This window comes from Ambystoma mexicanum, chromosome 2p, assembly GCF_040938575.1.
Source record: "Ambystoma mexicanum isolate Mex_15411 chromosome 2p, UKY_AmexF1_1, whole genome shotgun sequence".
Lineage (NCBI taxonomy): Eukaryota > Metazoa > Chordata > Amphibia > Caudata > Ambystomatidae > Ambystoma > Ambystoma mexicanum.
In genome coordinates this window covers 3,029,354-3,040,832 of record NC_090923.1, presented here as the reverse complement: position 1 = coordinate 3,040,832, position 11,479 = coordinate 3,029,354, and the positions used below count along the sequence as shown (strand labels likewise).

At 53.3% G+C, this 11,479-nt stretch overlaps 1 pseudogene; it reads left to right on the top strand.

Annotated features, from left to right (window-relative positions):
* Positions 1 to 208: 208 nt before the first annotated feature.
* On the top strand, positions 209 to 357 carry LOC138568212 (U1 spliceosomal RNA; annotated as a pseudogene).
* The last annotated feature ends 11,122 nt before the right edge of the window (positions 358 to 11,479 follow it).

Genomic DNA, 11,479 nt, shown 5'->3' with positions numbered 1-11,479 from the left:
ATGGGAGAAAGGAACTGCGCTACAATCTGCTCTTCTGCTGGGCTCTGCCTGCTGGAGCTTCCCCCTACACGCGGGACAGGCAGCTCTGCAGATGCTCAGAGCTCCGGGGGAAGGGGGGTGTTGGGGCTGGGTCAGGGACTGCCTTCTCACCCTCGCTTAGCGGGGCTTCCCAGAACTGACCCAACCCCTGTCCTCTTGCATGCAGCTCATGCTCAGCTGGCAGGGGAGAATCTGATCTCAACGGCAGATCTTCTAGGGTGAGGCTTACCCATTGCACATCGGATTTGCTGATCCCTGCTATGTTCCCAAATGGGGGATATTTCTGGTAGTGGGGGACTGCGTTCGCCCTCTCCCCCTGATTTATTGGTGAAAGAAAAGGTAAAGTGTGCACTAGGCCTGCTAGGTTGCATACTTTAAGATTGTGCTCACATTGCGTTTCTTCAATTAGGTTCACCTTTGGGTGATCACTTTTCCACATTTTATCTGTTGAATTGAATTATGCTTCTTTCATCAACACGGAATTAATGTGTATTACAGAGATAAGCTGCCATATGTATTGGGCACACTGCACATGCTCAGGCAGCATCAATCATGCTTTCTACAGGACAATGCTGGCCTAAATTGGGAACAGCCAGCATTAACATGTTGCTACAGGAGCATATTTTTGGGTACAACCAGCATGGAAATGTGTTACATCAGTGACAGTGCTGTCTTACACTGCGGACACATTGATAATTAAAATGTGTTGTGCTGTAAAATGTTCTTTTCTGCTGTTGGTGACATGGAATTTTCATGTTCCCCTTTAGAACTGATTGTAAACTTATGGCTTTTTGGTCACCTTTTCTGCTGTAAGATGCACCATTTCAACCCCACATTTGAAAAAATATTCTTGGGGGGGAACCCCTCTAGACCCTTCATAGATCCTTATACCACCCTTGCTACGCTCGGTCGCCCCCACTATTTCAGAAAAATATTAACACATAGACACTGAAAGAAATAACAAGCAACTAACCTTTGATCACTGCCCATGACACCAAAAGCTATCTTTGGGACTGCATGGCTATCACTGTCTGTGATGCTATTGTGTCAAAGGTCACACAATATTGTTTTTTAATATACTGCTTTGGGTGAGGTTGTTGACTTTTGGCTCTCCGGCCCACTGGGTGACAAAAAGTTAATACTTTGGACCCACATTCAAAAAGGTTGGACAAGCCTGGGTTGGAGGGTCTCCCGCCAGGCTGTATGAATGGGTTTCTTGCTGCATAAAAGCAGGGTCCTGAGGACTGGAAGAGCACGACGTTGCCACTTGAACTAAGAAACCAAAGAGGAGAGAAGTTGAAGACATCTACAACGACTAAACCACCGGTGAAGCCCTGCTGCAGATCCTCACCACTTTTCTCCAACGACTCAAGAAGATCTTCACCTGCAAGAGTCTTCTTCCCTTGATCTGGTGGGGCCAACCAGTTCGCCAATCGCCTTCCAGGAACTGCTTGCGGGGTACGTGTATTCCGGGGGTGTGCTTGGAGTTTTACACGTGATTTCACTGGCGCGAGCGGGGTACATGTATTCCGGGGATAAGCTTGGAGTTTTACACGCGCTTTCGCTAGCGCGAGCGGGGTACGTGTATTCCGGGGGTCTGCTTGGAGTTTTACACGCGATTTCGCCAGCACGCACGGGGTACGTGTATTCCAAGGGGTGCGCGGGGAGTTTTACACGCAATTTGGCAGTGTGGGCCCTCCCGGGTGTGCCCTTTCCCGCCTCCCCATGCCCTGCAAGCAGCCCACACCACAGGGGACTACCCTACACGCCTGACCATGCCCTGCAGGCAGCCCACATGCCACCATCCACTTGTGAGCACCAACACCTGTCCCCCAACCACCCACCCACCAGTGACGGGCACCTGCCAGCAGGCCCCGACTCATGTCCCCCACCCACCAGTGATGGCCACCTGCCAGCAGGCCCCGACTCATGTCCCCCAAGACGGTACCTGCCAGCAGGCCCCAACACATGTCCCCCACCCACCAGTGAAGGGCACCTGCCAGCAGGCCCCGACTCATGTCCCCCAACCACCCACCCACCAGTGACGGGCACCTGCCAGCAGGCCCCAACACATGTCCCCCACCCACCTTTGACGGGCACCTGCCAGCAGGCCCCGACTCATGTCCCCCAACCACCCACCCACCAGTGACGGGTACCTGCCAGCAGGCCCCAACACATGTCCCCCACCCACCAGTGACGGGCACCTGCCAGCAGGCCCCGACTCATGTCCCCCAACCACCCACCCACCAGTGACGGGCACCTGCCAGCAGGCCTCAACACATGGCCCACCAAACAACATGTCATAACAAAACAGACCCATGGCCCTAATGCCAACCCAAATACCCCCTGCCCCCCAGTACAAGCACAAGGCCATCCTCTGCACCCACTCCCAAATTAGCCATGCCATGAGAGTCTCAAAAGAACCAGCGTGGCCATGCATGAGTGTAGAACAGAGCCACACAGTGGCAACACATGACTGAGGCAATGCTCATAGAGACATGCACAAAACCAATGAGAGTACACCACACCAATAATGAAGGAACATGAAATGTATTGGAAAACGTAATGAAAGAACACATTGAAAAATCAAATGTGCAAATCAAGTAATGAAAGGCAAAAAATTAAATGTAAAACAAAAATCCACAACAGGAAACTCGAAAAGTGGTCCATTGCCAATGTCCATATAAAGTAAATGTAAAAAAAACAAAAAACATTGCTCCATGGAATGTCCAAAGAAAGAAAGTATGTACATGTCTTGAACTATTTAAATGCAAGTCCAAAGGGTCCATGATCCCAAAAGAAAAGGAAACCTACCAAAAAACCTATCAATAAAAAACTACATAAAGTGGAGCAATGACCATGAACACCAAAAAAAATACTAAACAAAGGAAACCTAACCCTAAAGAACTATGTACAAAGGCGGCGGGCAAGTCCTATGGCTCACTTGTTGATGTTCCTGGCCAGGGCATCATCGAACTCCACGTCGATGTCCCGAAGGCGGGCCTCTTCCCTAGCCTCGAGGTCTCGCAGGGATGCAGTCATGGCGGCCTCCAACTCCCTGCAAGTTGCCTCGAGGCACTCAGCCCACCTCAATGCCCTGCACATGGAGTTCTCTAACGTGCCTCTTCCGCCTGCCGCCGCTCCACATCTATCCGCTGGCCCAACCGCTGCCACACGGAAGACACTCCCAATCCAGGGTCCTCCTGCCCTCCGGCCGATGCCTGCCCCTCTGATGTTGATGGCCCCGAGCCATCATCGCTGCCACCTTGAGCCTGCTGCTGCCGTGCATTTGCCCTGCCTGTCGATGCCTGCACATCCTCCTCCTGCTGAGGTCCAGTTGTTGGGGTGGCCACCCCTGCTGGACCTCTGATTCCCCGACTGAGGCAGGGATGTGTCCTCTACCAGCCTGGCCGCTGGGTCAGGGGCAGCTCCACAGGGTGCACGGAGGACGACTGGCACATAGGGGTTTCAGTTGAGGAGGGGGTCGCTAGAAGTTCCAACACACGGAGCAACCCAGCCTTGCTGACCCGTCCTAGTGGGTCGACGCGGTCAATGAGGCATTCGAACTGACATGCATTGACCTCATGAGAATCCTGCACGTCATCCCGAATGCCACATTGACGCAACGCCACCCCAGCTAGGACAGGCTCAACACGGTCCCAGATTGCCACGTCTGCAGGGAGAGGAAGGCCAGTTGTTGTGTACGCATCCCCTCCCTGAAAACGGGTCTCCGGATGATGCAGTCACAGAATCGGGGACAGGATTACACACAGGCACCTCCGCGGCGGCCTGTGCTGCCTCCTGTCCCTGCCCCTGGACTGCACCACTAGCACCAGTGGAATCCCCCCTCCAGGCCCTGTGCGTGGGCCTTCCATGGCCTCCTCCTCAACCGAACGCCCCAACAACCTAGATGACTCCATGCCATCTTCCTCCATAGGCCCCTGTGTGGGCTCAGCTGCCCCTACTGCTGTCGAGGAGTCCACCTCCGACCTTCACCTCTTGGACCTTCCCTCAGCAGCTGCGGACGCGGCACCAGACTCCTCACTCACCGAAGAGATGACAACCCGGGAAGGGAGCTGGGCCTTGCGTCTCCGGCTGGCGGTGGGATCCCTGCCACTGTGCTCTACAGCACCGTCTCTGCCCTCTTCATCAGTCGACGCTGCAGACAGGGAGAGAAAGAACACAGGCATCAGGGCACTTTACAATAGTCGGATACACACGTGACAGTTTCACATGAGTGGCAGTGTCAAACTTCACAGATGCCATCACACTCCCCAACACACATATCATTTGAGCCCACACACATGCGCAAATTCACAGGAATGTTGCAGCAGGCAGCAACATCCATACACATACAACAGCATGAGCATCCGAAGGTTAGCCTGACGTCACATGCAACACAGGGAGTGCCGAACACATGCACACACGCCACCAGACATACATGCATCTGTACATCTCCACCACCTGTCACAGTGAAATCATCGGCAACTATGTCACATCTGCCAATCATCCTCCTACATGTTGGTGTCACATGCATCCATGGTGTATCACAGTCACACACATCTCAAATACACACACACGCACGTAAACCGTGCACGTAAATGAAGGTGGAACCAGCATCCATGTGTCATGCTGACATGTGTTTGTCTCCACATGCATTCGTGCATCATGCATTGGAACACGTACACCATTGATGTGCATCACACATGACTGGACTCACATGCGTCAGGCTCATGTACCTGCACAACACATCCATACATGCGCCTTTTGTTAGGGAGAATTCTCCTTCTATGGCTAATTTCCCTCATCTAGTGAGTCCCCCAGCAGCTTTGCTGGATTTCTGGAGTTTATTTTTCCACCTGGTAAGAGTGTACATCCTTTTTCCACTCTTACATGTGTTTTGGCCTATGTGTTTTACTCATTGTGTGATCTTGGGCACTGGAGCACACCACTCCGGGTGCCCCTGTTCTTGTGCGAGTTACACAGCACCTTTAGTGTAGTGTAACCAAGGTTGTCTTTAAGACTTCCCTCTGACTCCATTTCGCATGGGGCTGACTACTGTCCCCAGAGAAAGGTAAACTTGCCATTTACTTTACATAGGGCCTCATTACGACCCTGGCGGAAATCGCGGTGCAAAATGCACCATGGAGCACGGCGGAAAGCTGCCGATAGCGCCATGGGGGTTGGCGGATTTTCCGCCCCATTCCGACCTTGGCGGGGCGGTAAATCCCCATCCCCCATTTTACCCTTCCCCATTCCCATTTTTGCCCCATAGGGTATAATGGGAGTGGGGAAGGCGTTAATTATGCCACCGTAAAATACGGTGGCGTAATTAACATCAAGGTCCCGTAGCGCCATGGATTTCTCCGCCCGGAAAAACCAGGCGGAAAACGGCTCCATGGCGCTACGGGAACTCGTAGTAGGGCGGACGGGTCCGCCGCGAATAACGCTGGCGTAAACCCACTCCGCCAGGGTCGTAATGAGGCCCATAGTCATTTTTACCACAATGACTATGGCCCTCATTAGGACCCTGGCGGTAAGGGGTTTACGCTAGCGTTAGCTGCGCCGACCCCTTACCGCCAATTCCGATTTCCCAGAGCGCCATGGTCATTTTTCCGCCCGCTTTTTGCGGGCGTAAAAATCCATGGCGCTATGGGACCTTGGTGTTAATTACGCCACCGTAATTTACGGTGGCGTAATTAACTCCTTCCCCACTCCCATTATACCCTATGGGGCCGAATAATAATAATAATAATAATAATAATTAGGCTTTTATATAGCGCTACAAACCCTCAGGTATCTGAGCGCTGCTTATTATTACCCACGGTGTGTGGTGCTCATTTATCGACCTCGGAAGGATGAAAGGCTGAGTTTGGCCCCGCCGGGATTCGAACCTGCGTTAACAGGCTCTGCACGGGTGTCAAAGCGGGCGCTCTACTCGCTGTGCCACTTGACCGAAATGGGAATGGGGAAGGGTAAATGGGTCAATGGGGACTTACCGCCCCGCCGACCTCGGAATGGGGCGGTAAGTCCACCATCCGCCATGGCGTAAACGGACTTTACGCCATGGCGGAAAAGTCCGTCGATGGCGGAAAAAATCCGCCAGGGTCCTAATGAGGGCCTATGACTATTACAAATTACTCATGTTCTTTTGGAAGAATTATTCTTTATTTAAGACCCAGTACACACCATCTTACATGGAGTACTGGAAAGGGCTAATCTGTACCCCTTTTCTGTCTGTACCTTCCTGAGCATTGTTTCGCTCTTTAACATTTAGACTTGGCTGATGGCAGTGGCATCTACCTTAACTTTTCTACCGCGATTATATTAGATAAGCGTGGTACTGTTCTTGGCTATTATATTAGCCTCAAACATAAACCCGCTTGACCAAATCGTCTTTCTTTTGGCTCCGGTTGGGGTAGTTGTCAGGGCTGGACAACCCCCCCTGCTGCGTGATTGACAGCCAGGCTGTGTGACTGGGGGTTTTGCGCATAAAAGGCAGGTCTCTTGGGCTAGAAGTCAGAGTCGCCTCTGGAACTACAAGGAACTGAAGAGAAGCGGAGAGAATGACGGCTGCTGCAACTATCCCACCCTGGTGAAGCCCTGCTGCAGTCCTGAGCTATCTACCCTTCGATGACTAAGAGGATATCCAGTCCGGAGTCTTCTTCCCTTGAGCTTGCTGGGGATAACCAGCTCATCTTCTTCAGCCAGAGATCTCCGCCGTGGTGGAAATCGCTGCACGCTGCTGTAGTGGTCCGGATAGCCACCTGCTGAGCCTCTCCTGTTTTTAAGGAGCACACCTTTTTCGTTGTCGCTACTGCTGGCTTCATCCCTGTGTGGTGCAGACCCCCTTCAGATGTCCTCCTTCACAACGAAGCTCCAGGAATCGTGGGTCTGCGGGAAACCAACAGGAACAGCTGCCAGGGCACCAGCTGCACCATTGGAATAAGGTACTGTGTTCTGCTTGAGGAAACTGGGTGAATCCCTTTTTCTTCATTTCCAAGGATTGCCCTTGTCTTCTCTCCTTCTTATAACTTTTGCTTCCGAACATTGACAATATCCAAGTACTTTTGGGCTACGCTGAATCGTGAACTGTCTAATGGTGTGATCTTCAGCACAGGTCTCCGGTGTCACTTAAACCTGGCTCCGACCCTTTGACTTTTGAACTCCTGTTTCTGAGTGTTTCTTGATACTGGGCCTCATTACGACCCTGGCGCTAAGCGAAAAACGATGGCGGTAAATGCTTACCGCCATCGTTTTCCGCCAGGTACGATCATGACCCGTGACCGTTAACTACGATGCCAATAGCGGCATCGTAGTTAACGCTGCCGCAAACAGCGCTAAGGGTGCGCGCACGCGACCGCCCACACCGTACTTAGCGCCATGGCGGAAAGGCACGCAAATGCCGACCCAAGCGGACATGCACCTAACGCCATCAATGAGGCCGCTAAGTACCTTACCGCCATGGTGCAAATAACGCCATCGCGAACCAACCGTAAAGGGCCAATTCAAGTGAATGCAGCTGCCACAGGTGCACAGAAACAGCACAGGTGAAGGCAATACAGACTCAGGGGAGTATAAAAAGAGCACACCCCACCCCTACCCACACCCAGTCACACTCCACAATGATGCCAATACGACTAGCAATGTTGGGGCTGGAGGACCTGATAGCAATGCATGTGCTACTACAACAGCAACAGCAACAACAACAACAACAGGCAGCACAGAGGAGACGCAGGAGGAGAAGGAGGGCAAGGCAGGCCCAGCAAGCCCCACCAGCACAGCCAGTGCCACCACGCAGGCAGCCCCCAATCCCACGCATCAGAGCCAATCCAAACAACCTCACTGCTGAGCAGATCCACACCCTGTACCGTTTGGACAGGGACACCATCACCGCCATCGTAGACATGACACACAACGACATCGTCAGCATGATAGAAAGTCCAACCGCCATCCCCCCCCTACTGAAGGTAGTGGCTGTACTCCACTTCCTGGCCACAGGCACCTACCAGCACACAGTGGGGCACCTGCATGGCATTTCACAACCATTATTCTCACGAACACTCATCCAAGTGCTCGATGCCCTCCTCAAGCACACAGACGACCACATCTCATTACCACGGACTGCCCAGGAGATTGCAAACACCAAAGTGGGTTTCCATGCACTAGCCAGCATACCCGGTTGCATTGGTGCCATCGACTGCACCCATGTGGAATTGGTGGTTCCACGTGCCATGGAGGTACCGTACCGCAACCGGAAACAGTTCCACTCTGTCAACGTGCAAATGGTCTGTGACTCCAACAAGATCATCACACATTGTTGTGCCCGATTCCCCGGATCAACCCATGATTCCATGGTCCTGAGGAACTCCACAATACCACGCTACATGGAGCGACATGCAGGCCCAAGATCCTGGCTACTCGGTGAGTGCGATGTCATGGAAGTGGGCATGGGAATGACGTACCAGTGCATACTCCACCTGGCTGAAAGGGGGGGGGATGATGCATACTCCACCTGGCTGAAAGGGGGGGGGGGATGATGCATACTCCACCTGGCTGAAAGGGGGGGGGGGATGATGCATACTCCACCTGGCTGAAAGGGGGGGGGGGATGATGCATACTCCACCTGGCTGTGAGTAACACAGAGAACGGATACAGAGGAAGGCCACTCACAATGCACAAAACCCCTCTGCATACATAGGGTGATGGCATGCAAAACAGGCCATGGCAGCAATGAGCATATACTGGTTGCATAGTGTGAATCAATTAGTGCATGTAGAAGTGAGCCAAGGTAACAGTTCCATGCCAGCCATGGTGGGACATCATGTTCCTGATCAGACAACATGACTGACACATACATTCTCGCCTACATACAGGTGATGCAGCCTACCCCCTGAAGAGGTGGCTCCTCACGCCAGTCCGGAACCCGCAGAACCAGCACAAGGAGGACTACAACCGTGCACATACACGTACTCGTGTGGTCATAGAGCAGACATTCGGCCTCCTGAAGGCACGATTCCGAAGCCTCAGCAGGTCTGGTGGGGCACTCCTGTATGGCCATGAGAAGGTGGCAAAGATCGTCATGGCATGTGTCATGCTGCACAATATGTGCGTCAGACGGAATGTGCCCCTGCCCCCTGACGCAGAACTGCAACCACCTGACGATGAGGATGAGGATGAGGAGGGTGCAGAAGGGGCGCCACCACATGGAGGAGGCGATGCACAGGAGGGGCGTGCCATGCGCCAAAGTATCATCAACCACTGCTTCTAGCACACACGGCTGGTGTTCATCGCATGGAGACTGCACTTGGGGCACTGTGTGACTCTGGGGCATGCACACTGAGGACTGGACACCAATAAAGCACACATACGCAATGAAAATGTCCACACATTTCCTTTTTTGAAACGAAAAAGTGTATTTGAACTATGAACTGTCGTGTCACACCCCCTCCCACCTCCCACCTCCCCCCTGCACACCCCAACACACCCCCTCCCACCTCCCACCTCCCCCCTGCACACACCCCCCCCAAACTCCCCCCTTAACTCCCCAACACACCACCCCGCCACCCCCCTGCACACCCCAACACACCCCCTCCCACCTCCCACCTCCCCCCCCCTGGAATCCCAACAAAGGTGTGAGTTGGTCTGTGCAGCAGTGTCAGTAGTAGGATTCCTACACTGTCCGGCCACTATTGGCAGCCCCCTCCACTGGCCCCCGGGGCACCCCTGCCTGTGCTGCGGAGGTTCCTCCCCGATCGGCGGATGGGGCTGCTCGGTGTCGAGCTGGCAACCGAGGAGGATCCTGCCTGCTCATTTGGACGCATGGCCCGTATTGTCTGCACAAGGTCAGTGATGGCGTGCCGCACAGCAGCTAGTTCCGCGCAGATGTCCTTTGTGGACGACTCTATAGCTGCCTTCACAGTCTCAGCACATTTATCCATTGCTGCACTTGACCCCCCACATTCAGCAACATGTTCTTCGAGCAGCGAGGAAAGTTGCTGCTGCCGGGTGGCAATCGCCTCCAGAGAATGGTTGGAATTCTGGCCCATGGCTAATGGCAGTGGTATTCCCATTGGGCTGATCTGCCCCTGCAGCGGGGATGGAGTGGCTGGCCAATCGTCATCCTCTGGCTGACCCTGAGTGGCATCCGCATGCGGGCTGCTTAGGGACAGGTAGGGGGAATGAGGGTGGCCTGTGGGGCTTCTGACATCACTCTCCTCAAAGATCCCTGCTTCGCTATCGGAGGAGGCAGCAATGGCAGCATTCTCCCCAATTGTGCTGCTTGCAGCAGAGGCTGTGGCTTCTGTGGGCATGATTGGTGTGATGTCTGCTGCTGCTGCTGCTGCTGTACTGCCTGCTGGGGTGGCTGTCTGTGCCCTGTCCTGTTTCCCTTGCAGGGATTTTGCCTGCTGTGGTGTTTTCCTCGGGACGACAGAGGTGGAGGGTTGTGGCGTTGGCACAGTTGGCCTGGCCCTCTTGGTGGGTGTGGAGGCTGTGGTGTGCATGAGCATCCGAAGGTTAGCCTGACGTCACATGCAACACAGGGAGTGCCGAACACATGCACACACGCCACCAGACATACATGCATCTGTACATCTCCACCACCTGTCACAGTGAAATCATCGGCAACTATGTCACATCTGCCAATCATCCTCCTACATGTTGGTGTCACATGCATCCATGGTGTATCACAGTCACACACATCTCAAATACACACACACGCACGTAAACCGTGCACGTAAATGAAGGTGGAACCAGCATCCATGTGTCATGCTGACATGTGTTTGTCTCCACATGCATTCGTGCATCATGCATTGGAACACGTACACCATTGATGTGCATCACACATGACTGGACTCACATGCGTCAGGCTCATGTACCTGCACAACACATCCATACATGCGCCTTTTGTTAGGGAGAATTCTCCTTCTATGGCTAATTTCCCTCATCTAGTGAGTCCCCCAGCAGCTTTGCTGGATTTCTGGAGTTTATTTTTCCACCTGGTAAGAGTGTACATCCTTTTTCCACTCTTACATGTGTTTTGGCCTATGTGTTTTACTCATTGTGTGATCTTGGGCACTGGAGCACACCACTCCGGGTGCCCCTGTTCTTGTGCGAGTTACACAGCACCTTTAGTGTAGTGTAACCAAGGTTGTCTTTAAGACTTCCCTCTGACTCCATTTCGCATGGGGCTGACTACTGTCCCCAGAGAAAGGTAAACTTGCCATTTACTTTACATAGGGCCTCATTACGACCCTGGCGGAAATCGCGGTGCAAAATGCACCATGGAGCACGGCGGAAAGCTGCCGATAGCGCCATGGGGGTTGGCGGATTTTCCGCCCCATTCCGACCTTGGCGGGGCGGTAAATCCCCATCCCCCATTTTACCCTTCCCCATTCCCATTTTTGCCCCATAGGGTATAATGGGAGTGGGGAAGGCG